General features: G+C 39.0%; 1 protein-coding gene and 1 pseudogene across 4 annotated transcripts in view; one reads left to right on the top strand and one right to left on the bottom strand.

Annotated features, from left to right (window-relative positions):
• The window catches only part of Sipa1l1 (signal induced proliferation associated 1 like 1), a 367,745-nt gene that overhangs the window by 40,989 nt on the left and 315,275 nt on the right, over positions 1 to 11,481 (top strand). The window lies entirely within an intron of this gene.
• Positions 6,682 to 11,481, bottom strand: part of LOC111811989 — a 111,743-nt pseudogene continuing 106,943 nt past the window's right edge.

Below are 11,481 nucleotides of genomic sequence, written 5' to 3' on the forward strand. Positions count from 1 at the left end.
AAATAAAGCTCTATAACGTTTATATTTGCAGACATTTGAGGTAAACAGTTTCAATCTTCAAAAATCACGTGGATTTTGATTTTAGAAGCCATTATAATGTGTTGCCCTTGTGTATGATTCACTGGTTCTAGAAATGTCCAAAATAGACACTATCCTGAGATATGGTTATTATTCAGTTGAACTATACTAACTTGGTTCATTTGTGGGCAACTACGATGCGTCAATGTTGTGGTTTTCTGATTATTCATTATGCGTGCTGGTCATGTTGCTTATGCTTGGTACTCATCCCTGTAAATATATTTCTGGTACACAACTGCTTTCTTGTGGTCAGTTTCTTTTTCCAGGGGAGGGGGAATCCACGACAACCATTGTGATACTATGGGAAAAACACAATCGTGTACGTCTATTTCAAGGACAGGGCAGGGCTGTTTGAATTGTTCGCCTCACATTGTTGTTAACCTTAAGTTTTGGAGGTTCTCCTTTTAGAAAGATGAATACTTGATTTCTTGAATGTGTCAGAGTTTCTGTTAAGCCAATCCTAGTTAACATTTTTTTTGCTGATAATTAAAGTCTAAGAGAGAGCGGGATGTCAGGCTTCTGAACTGGAACTTTCCTTGTGGTAAGGAGGGAAGAGCCGTGACCTCCTGGTGCGGAAGCTGCGGCAGGTTTAAAAATGGGTGATGTTGAGAAAGGCAGGAAAATTTTTGCTCAGAAGCGTGCCCAGTGCCGCACTGTTGAGAAGGGAGGCAAGCACAAGACCAGGCCGAATCTCCAGGGTCTCTTGGGCGGAAGACAGGTCAGGCTGCTGGATTCTCTAACACAGATGCCAGCAAGGACAAAGGTATGACCTGGAGAGCGGATACACTGATGGAGTATTTGGAGAATCCCAAGAAGTACGTCCGAGGAACAAAAATGATCTTTGCTGGCATCAAGAAGGGAGGAAGGGCAGACTTATTAGCTTACTTCAGAAAGGCTATTAATGAGTAATAGTTGCTGCCTTATTTATTACAGAACAGAAATGTCTCATGGCTTTTATATGTGTACCATAATTTAATCTCATATACCAGAATTCAGATCATCAGTGGCTGACAGAATGTTTTTGTTGGATAGTCCTGATTTAAATAAAATTGGTTTGTAGTTAAATGGATATCTTTTTTTTCTTCAAGGTTTGATAGTAATTCCAGTTCAGAAAGTATTATCACTGGTTCCCCTTCTAAATACTTGGTTAGACTTGATTAGTAATTTGTAATGTTTGACTTTTCACAAAGATTCAGAATATCATCTCAGAACTACTGAAGGTTGGTTTTGTGAGATTTATATAACTGGTTATGTGAGTATGTTTAAAAAGTGAAAGAATCTTTCATTGTCTCAAAGCTAAGCAAGACTCCCCTGTTTCAGTTTGTGTTTATTAGCCTGTTAAAGAGTGGTTGAAGTCAAGAAAGCGATGTTTATATTTTATTCTTGACTATGCCAATGTAATTAGAATTCCCTATATCTAAAAAGTACTGCCTTTTACTTATTGAAAGGCATTTTAGTGTGGTGAGTGTATAATACCAAATAAAGAATATTTAACATTTCCCACATTTTATAGTCGACCTGTAAATTCAGATCCTTTCTGAGAGCTAGCATGATACAAGTTAGCATGATGAATTCTTTAGGTCAGACTGCGTTACTGTTCATGGTAGTATTTAAACAGCTTTTGGAAAGCACAAGACTAAAACTACTGTTGTAGTGGTGCTTCCTGTCAGTTCATTAGAAGAACTGAAACGAGGAAGGTACACCATGAGCACAAATTTGTATGTGACCATACCACTTAATTAAAAACAAATCAGATTGAAGAAAAGGTCTTAGATTTGAGTCAAGTAGTCCCTTAGATATCATTAGGTTAGTGAGTTAGGTCAGGGTTAGAGGCGAGTAGTGATTTAGGGCTGAACACTGTACCTTTCAGTGGTTTTCCACTGGAGAAGGTGGGTACCAGACTTAGGCATCCTGTGTGGTTTGGTATTGAGACTGGTGTTGTGTAAGCCAAATGTTGGTGTGGCAGTAGGCTAAAAAGCAGTTATTAGACAAGGTGCGCTTTTGAATCTGGAGCGGAATGAAAATATCACTATGGAAACACGTTCCCACCTTTTGTAAATATGTAACAGCAAAGCAACAATACCCTGAACAAATATACCTTAGAACTTGTTCATGGTACTTGGAGGAGAGGAATATTTGCCTAGCAGCAATGCCAAGGTGACTTGGCTTTAGAACTTGTCATTTGCTTTAAGAACATCTTGGTTGTCTCTTCTCTTTAGGACACATAAGTGAGCACTGAAGTAGACTCACTCTGGGTTTCTTTCTCGTGGGGTGAAGCACTTTATTAGTAAGAATCAGTTGATAGATATTATAGCAATTGGAATATAAATATATATATATATATATATATTTAATAATGTATTTGGTATAGAGACTCACTATGCAGCGTGGACTTGTAGTGATCCTCCTGTCTTAGTCTCCCCAGTGCTGGGATTCCAGGGGTGTGACACCATACACAGTCTCAGCAATTGTATTCTAATTTTTTTATTTTGTGGGAAACTCCCAAAAATTTCATAAAGAAATAGAATAACAATAGTAAATACACTGTGTATCATCTCAAAGTAGTTACTCAGTACAAGGTGTGGGCATAAAAAATCCTCTAAATGGTATTAGTGCAAACCTTTCTTAGGAATTAATAGTATAATTATCTTGCATTTTGTTGTTTTCTCTTCCTTTGTTCCCCCCATCTTTAGTTCCTCTTTCCTTTTGAAAAATTTTCTTCCCATTTCACAATATCTGTTGTACATTTTGCTCCTTCTTTACTCTTTCAGTTTCTTATACCAGGGAGACAATACGGTATTTACATATGTGAGTCTGATTTATAAATTATTTATTTAATAGTCTCAAGTTGTATCCATTTACCTATAAAAGTCGTAAGTTTTAGGTCTGAGTAGTACTTCGTTGTATAAATAGACCACATCTTTTTTTTATTCATTTCTTAGTTGATGGACATTTGGATTGTTTGCAAGATTTAGCTATGACAAATTAAGTTGCTATAAACATAGGTGTACACATATTGCTGCTATATAGTGTTTTTAATCCTTCTGTGAGCATACCCAGAAGGGAAATAGTTGGGACGAATGGGACGTCTAATCCTAGTTTTTAGAGGAATCTCCACACTGATTTCCACAGTGGTTGCACAAGCCTACATTTCCACCAATATTGCAGTAGTTTTTTTTTTCTCCCCCACAGTCCTGCCAGCATTTGTTGTTGGTTGATTTTTGATGATAGCCATTTTTTCTGGAGTGACATGTTTTAATTTACATCTCTCAGATGACCAATGACGTTGAACATTTTTTAATGTATTTATTTGCCATTTGCATTTCTTCATCTGAGAAGTGTGGATTCATCTCAGATGCCTTAGCTTGGTCCTCCTCCAGTGTCTCCTCTTGGAGTTGTACCCGATTTTATTACCTGTCTTCATATGAATCCACTGAGGAATGGGGTGATTTGGGCTTTCTTGCTTCTTGGCCAGGAATCATTTGATCCTGAAAGTCTTGTGAGAAGATGTGGTTAGAGTAGGTGAGAGCATGCACCTGATGGTGGACTGAAGCAGAAGAGGGGCAATTCTTTTATATTTTCTAGATATTTTTTGTCTGTGGGACAACTAGCTATAATTTTTTTCCTAGTCTTCGGGGTGTCTTTTCACTCTGCTGAGGATTTTTGTTCTGTAAAAGCCTTTTAATATCATGTGATCCCATTTCTTGATTCTTTGTACTATTTCCATTGTAGTCTGGATTTTGTTCCTGAAACCTCTGGCTACACCTGTGTCTTCAGGATTTCTGCCTATTTTCTCTTCTAGTAAATTTAGTGTTTCTTTTTTAATATTTAGATCTTTGATCCATTTTGACTTTATGGTGATAGACATAGGTCTAGTTTTAACCATTAGTATGTGGAAAGCCAGTTTTTATAGCACCATTTCTTTTTAAAATAACTATGTTTCTTCCAGTGAATATATCTGGCACCTTTGTAAATAAGGTGGCTGATTATGTTTGGGATTGCTTCTGCATCTTCTGTTCTGTTTCACTGATTCTCAGGTCTGTTTTTTTGGCAATACCATGTTGATTTTGTCCCAGTAGCTTTGTACTATAATTTCAGGTCTGGGATTGTGATGTTCCCAAACTTGCCTTTGTGGCTAAGAATTATTTTTGCTATTATAGGCCTTTTCTGGTTCCTAATGAATTTTTAGGAATGTTTTCTGTAGATCTGTGAGGTATGATGATGGTATTTTGATTGGGATTGCATTAAATATGTATAGCAGTTTGGGGAGTATGGCCATTTTCGCTATGTTTTTCCTTTCTATGAACAAGAGACTTTTCCATTTTCTGATAATCTCTTCAGTCTCCCTTTAGGGTACTGTAAATTTTACTGTACATATCTTTTACATCTTTTGTTAAATTGATTCCTAAGTATTCCATGTTTTTAGGTGCTGTTTTGAAGGGTGTGCGTTTCCTAATTTCTCTCTCTGTGAGTTTGTTTCTTGTGTACAGAGTGCTGTTTTTTTTTGAGTGTTGACTTTGTATGTGCACTACTGAATTTAGATTTTGATGGGGTGGGGGGTCCTATATATAGAGTAGCATGTCATCTGTAAATAATGATAATTTAACTTTTTCCTTTGCTATCTTTATTTCTTCCATTGTTTTCCTCTTGTCTAATTGCTCTTGTAAATGTTTCTAGAATTATGTTGACTAGAAGTGGTGATAGTGGACATTCTTGTCTAGTTCCTGATTTTAGAGTGAAAGCTTTGAGTTTTTGAGCATTTAATATGATGTTAATTGTTGGTTTGTTGTAGGTGGCTTTTTATAAGAGTAAGATAAAGACCATCTATTCTAATTTTCTGTAGGATTTTAAAAATTTTTTAAAAAGTTCATTTATGCAGTTCAGGGTCTCACTATGCAGCTTGGACTGTAGTGACCTTTTTTTTCTCAGCCTCCCCAGTGCTGAGATTACAGGGGTGCACCACCAGGCCTGATTTCAAACTAACGCTCACCTTTTTTTTCTTTCCTTAATCCCCTCCTCTTCTGTCCTCTCCTCTCCTCTCCTTTTTTTTTATTTTTAAATTTTTTTTGGTGCTAGGGATCAAACTCTGGATTGTGCTTGCCAGGCAGGCTGTTATGCTGCTGAACTGTCTTCTCGGCCTTCTGTAGGGTTTTTATCCCAAATGGATGTTGGACTTCGTCAAATGCTTTTCTGCATCTGTTGAGATGATTATGGGGTTTTGTTTTTGGATTTGTTAATATGGTGTGCTACTTCTATTGATTTGCATATGTTGAGTGATCCCTGTATCACTAGGATGAATCCTATTTGTTCAGGATATGTAATAACCTGATAATTTGCTATATTCTTTTTGTCAGTATCTTATTAAGGATTTTTGCATCCTTGTTCATTAGGGAGCTTGGCCTCTTACTTTTCTTTCTTGGTTTGACTTTTCTTTGGTTTTAGTATCAAGGTAATATTTGCTTCCAGAAATGACTTTGGAATATTGCTTCCCTTTCAATTTCTTTCAGGAGTTTCAGAATTAGTGGCATTAATTCTTCTCTAAGTTTCTTATAGAATTCACCAGTGAATCCTTTAGGGCCCAGGCTTTTCTTTGTTGTTATGATCTGGATTTCTGTGGGATATGTTGTGATTTCTTCCTTTTCATTCCCAATTGCTTGAATTTGTGTTTTTTGTTTTCTCTTTTTGATGAGGTTGGTTGGTGTGTTTTCAGTTTCATATATTCTTTCAAAGAAGCAAGTAGGGCCAGGGAGATAGCTCAGTGGGATAAGTGCCTGCCTGGCAAGTGCAAGGTCCTGAGTTTGATCCTCAGTACTGGGGGAAAAAAAATCAAGTGCTTTGTCAGAGAACCAACTGTTTGATTCATTGATTCTTTGTATTGTTTTCTTAGTCTCTATTGCATTGGTTTCTTTTTTAAAAATTTTTATTTATTTATTTTTCTATTGTATTGGTTTCTGCCTTTTAATTTCCTCCCTCATATAAGCTTTGGGTTTGTTCCTTTTTTTTGCTGGAAGTTTGTGGTTCAACTGAGTGCATTCTGTTTTCCTGATGTGTGAATTTATTGCTATAAAGTTCCCTTGTAGGACTGCTTTCGTTGCATTCTGTAAGTATTGTTATGTTGTAATGGTATTGTCATTTAATTTACATGCTGTTAAATATTGACTTTAATTTCCTTTGTGATTCATTGGTTCTTCAGAAGGGTGTTGCTTAATTTCTATGTGTTAATATAGTTTTTGTGATTTCCTTTGTCATTGATTTCTAAATTATGCTCTGGTCAGATAGTATGCATAGCATAATTCCAATTTTTCTATATTTACTTAAACGTGTTGTCAGCTAATACTTGATTTATTTTGAAGACTGTCCCGTGTATAGCTGAGAAGAATGTATATTCTGCTGTTTTGCGGTGAAACACTCTGTAGATACCTACCAAGTTCATTTGTTCACAACTTAGTTTAATTCTAATATATATATATGTTTATTTTTTGGGGGGAGTATTCTGGTTGATTATGCATTTTTTTGACACTTTTAATATTTTACTGCCTGTGGCGCCCCCTTTCCCCCACCCACTGTGCAGGCTGCTGGCTGTCACTAAGGGCCTGGACAGCACTAGTAGCTGGCTAGGTTGGTTGATGGCTTGGCCCACTCCATGTTGAAGATTAGGTGGTCATAGCCAAAGTCAGACACACTGGTGATGGCTTGCGCGACATCCTTCTGGTGGTGGAAGTTGATAAATGCAAAGCCCTTAAACTGCCTGGTGGTCTTGTCCTTGGCCAGGTAGATGTAGGAAATGGAGCCTAAGGGTCTGAAGAGCTCCTGCAGGTCGGTTTCATGTGTGTCCTCGGAGAGGTTGGTGATGTGGATGGTGGCACTGTAATCAGCTCTGCGATTGGGCTGTATGGACTCCCCATGGTGGCTGGCTCCATCCAGCAGGCTGGGTGGAACATACTTGCCTGTCTTGTTCTGCACCACCTGCACTGGCTCCAGCTCTCCTGGCAGCTGCTTCTTCTTGCTAGTGGTTAGGCCCAGCTGCTCGGCCAGCTCCTTCTGCATGGGCCCCAGAGTGTCCTTGTAGTGGCAGTGCATGGTCTAGTGGTCGCCCTTGCAGATGCGGCAGGACACGATCATCTGTCCCTTGAGTTTGTCTTCAGGTCCTTTTCCGGGCAGCTCAGGTCCTCTTTGCTGGTGATGAAGGTCATGAAGACATCATCACTGACCATGGCGGTGGCCACTTTGGGCCCCGTGGGTCATACTCTGTCTTCCCAAACTTCTCCCAGTTCTTTCTCCTGGCAGCAGCCTTTGTGGCCTTCCAGTTCTCAATCCTGAAGTTTGGACAATCTTGAACTTCTTGCCATCCTCATCTATCTTGTACTCCATCACCGTCTGTATGTTTCCATTGATTATCTGCTTGGGAGGTGGCAGTGGAGCTCCAGGCAGGAGCTCAGGCTCTGGGCTGGTGTTGCCAGTGGCCAGGGGAATCCCCTTGAGGAGCTTGCTGGTGACACATTTGTTGTACTCACCCTCTTCCACCTGGTCCACCCAGCTGGGCTTCAAATCAGAGTCTCTGGTTGGCCTTGCTAGCTCTTTACTTCACGCAACCCCAGCTGATCTATGCATTTGTGAGAGTGACTTATTAATTTCCTCCACTGCTGTTGTGTTAGTATTTATTTGGTTTTTCATGTCTGTTAATATTTGTGTTATGTAGTTGGATGACCCTGTGTTTGGTGCATAAATATTTGTCATTTCCTCCTGAAGTGTTTCCATTAATGAGTATGTAGTGACTTTGTCTCTTGATCAGTTTTGGCTTAAAGTTTGCATTGTCTATAAATAGAATAGCTATCCCACTGTTTTTGGTTCCTGTGGCACGAGTTGTTTTCCATCCTGTGACTTTGAGTGAATGAATTTCATTTGGGTTATGTGTTTCTTGAATGCAGCATATTGTTGGGTCTTGCTTCCATTCTAACAGTCGCTTTCTTTTGATTGGCGAATTGAGACCACTTACCTGGATGGATATAACTGCAATGTATTAGTTTATGTTTTTCATGTTGATTCTCTGCTGTTTGTTCCCTGTCTTTCTGCTCTTTAGAATTGCTTGCCCTGGCTGGTGGCTTCTTTCTATTGGTTTTCCTGCGTTTGTGGTCTTCATTATGTCTAATATGTTTTTCAGAGTATTCTGTAGAGCTAGTTCTGTGGTCATAAATTTCTTCAGTTTTTTTTTTTCAAAGTTTTATTGATAAACAGATAGCAGTGAGATAGTTTCAAATCAAATCGGAAGTACAGTTTCAACAAATAATACACTGCATATATTCTTCTTAGTGGTTAATTGCTGTACAAGATGCGGACTTGTGATCCTATTTACAAACACCATTAGAACAAATCATTCTATTCATTAACAGAATGTAACTATATATCTATCCCAACCACTTTGAATACACAGATACAAAATGGACATTCATCTGTATACCCCATTTTTTCTAAGTTCCGTTATTGAATATTATAGGTGTGTAAACTCAGCAAAATATTCTATAAGAGTCCAGTAGCCCATAATAGCATTGGGTTTTCTGTTTAACTGGCAATGTCAGAAATTATTGACTTGAGTCCCCCACAGCTCAACTTAATTCTTCAGTTCTTTATAATGGAAATTTCTTATTTCTTCATCAATTTTGGAATATAGTTTTGCAGGGCCCATCAATCTGGGTGAAGATAGTTTTCTTTTACAGCTTGAAATGCTTCACTCCAAGTTCTTCTTGACTTGATGGTTTGTATTGAGAAGTCTGCTGTCATTCTGATGGGTCTTTCTTTCTTAGTGATATGTTTCTTTGGTGTAGCTGCTTTTAGTATTTTGTTTTTGTGCTGAATTTCTGCAATCTTGATTATTAAGTGCCTTGGTAGATTCATTTTGGTCATGTCTGTTTGCTGTTCTATGTGCTTCATTTATTTGTATGTAAAATTCTTTGTGTTTGGGAAGGTTTCTGTCATTATTTCTGTGTAGAGAGTCTTTAAAAATAGTAGAGAGTCTTTAAAAATAGTGTTTGTGCTATTTCCACCTTTCTTACTGATTCCAATCTTTTTCTTTTTTTTTTTTTTTCTGTATTTTTTTAGGGAAGGATCTTCAGGGTGTTCAAGGTCTCATTACTGGTTTAAACTTGGAGTGGTTCTCCTGTTTACAGCCTCCCAAGTTCTGGGATTACAGGCTTGTGCCATCATGCCGTTTCAATTGCCATCAGCGTGCCCCGGGGTGGGACGGGCAGGCCTGGGGATTGAACCCCCTGCCCCTGTGCCTCCTAGCAGGCGCTTTAATCTGCTGAGCTACTTGGCTAGCCCTTTCCAATCAATCTTTTTTTTTTTTTTTTTTTTTTGGGGGGGGGGGGTGGAACCAGGGATTGAACTCAGGCCCTTGCGCTTGCCAGGCAAGTGCTTATTCCACTGAGCCATCTCCCTGGCCCATCCAATCAATCTTATGTTGTTCTTCTTTGCCTTGTCCTGTAGCTGATTTTTTATGGTCTCTTGCTATTTTTAAGATGTTTTCCTGCTCACTGGTAACATTCCTGTCTTCTGAATCTGATATTCTACCCTTTCCTTCGTTCTGTCAGCTGCATATACTTTCACTGGAGTTTCTAATCTCCTGTGTTTCTGTTTGGATCTGTTTCATTGATTCCATTTCTTGTCTATGTTTGGTATTTATGGTTTCCATCAGTTTTGTGTTCCTGAGCTCCTCTATTTGTGTTATCTGTGTTTGCTTTGATGTCTTTCATTTTGATGGTTCTTTTCACACCTTAGAGATTATTTTTTCTGTGGCTTCTTCCACTTGTTGTTTTCACTTGTTCTGCTGTTCAGAGAGTTCCACTTGTTGGCTTCTGATTTCCTCTATCTTGTTGTATTGTGGGCTTCTATTCCTTTGACTTGTCACTTTCTGTTTTGTGTTTAATTTTATTTTCTGTGCTGATACTTTTCGATTTCTAATGTTAGATAGCTTTATCACTGATGTCGAGATTTTCCTAGGAGGTATCTGTTCCTCTGGATGTCTTCTCTTGCCAGTACCGCCATCCTGGGGCAATGGAGGAAGGAAGGAGTGTGGACTTAGATTCCTCTTGCTGAGTGGTGTTTTTATGCGAATTAGGAGGGAGATTGTTTAGGCTTTGTTTGCAGCTTGGGTGTTGGGTTTGGTCTTAGTCAAGTTGACAGAAGGGACAGGGCGAGCCCAGCTGAGAGAACAGCATGGGCTCTAGATAGAGGTGGGGCCAGCAGACACCGTATGTTTCCTAAAACTTGAGCCTTGGAGCTTTCCTGCTGTACCTAATCAGACCGTTTGGACACAGACAATCTCTCTATAACGTTCATTTCTTAGTGTCATCCGGGTAGATGAATAGGTCAGCAAAGTATTTGCCACGCTGATAAGCCCCTAACATACAGAATATAGAATTCAGATGTTCAGGATATCTTTTTGGTAGTAAATTGTTGAGAAATAGGCCCATTGGTGTGATTTAAACTTACTCCAAGGAAATTCTTTAAAGTCTTGCACCCACAAGTGACCTCATGTTTAACCCGTGTGTCTTTTGTAGCCAGCCTGGCTTGAGTTTCCTTTGACTGTCTGGAAGTACTTTCAGCATTATTGTGAGTGGACTTGTTCAATGCGGTGTCTTGCTCCTTATCCAGAAGCTCTCTGTCTGTGATGTGGGGAACTAAAGTGGGGAGGAGGCAGGATTAATCAGACCTGTGTCGAGGAAAGGGATGAAGAACTCTCATTATAAAGGAAGAGGTTGGAAGCTAGGAGAGGGCCTTTGTTAGGAAGCGTATTCTCACAGTCAGGAGTCTTGTACAGTGATCTGGAGGTATAATGCAAGCGGTAGAAAATGGTACCTCAAAAGTGTTAATACTCCAAATTAGAAGCTTTTTGCCTTAGGTCAGATTAGACTTGGTCCTGTTCTCAAGAAGTGGCCAACAGAGAAGAGACGGTGTTTTCCAGCACGCTCACAATTTTGCTAATCCTGGGTATCGTGGGATCCATAAGCCCCAGCTTTGGGGGTTGAAGGACTAATGAAGAAGGTGGTGGTGGTGGGGCGGCCCTTATCCCAGAGTCTGTTCTGCACACAGTGCTGGTGTTTAGGTTTTTTGGCTACTAATTAGTGAAGATTTTAGTGCTGTAGACATTGACACATAAGCTCCAGGAGGGTCCGAAGTTGGTGGTTTTTTTGTTAGTATTTTGTAGAAGTATTCAGTTATAATAGAATGTGAGCCTTTTTATAACAGTTGAGTTTTATATTAATGTGCTGAGTTAACACACCTATAATATTCAAATAATGGAACTAAACAAAAAAAGGGGATACAGATGAATGTCCATTTTGTATCTGTGTATTCAGAGTGGTTAGGATAGATATATAGTTACATTCTCTTAATGAATAGAGGGAT

Source organism: Octodon degus, unplaced genomic scaffold, assembly GCF_000260255.1.
Source record: "Octodon degus isolate 3935 unplaced genomic scaffold, OctDeg1.0 scaffold00007, whole genome shotgun sequence".
NCBI classification, from domain to species: domain Eukaryota; kingdom Metazoa; phylum Chordata; class Mammalia; order Rodentia; family Octodontidae; genus Octodon; species Octodon degus.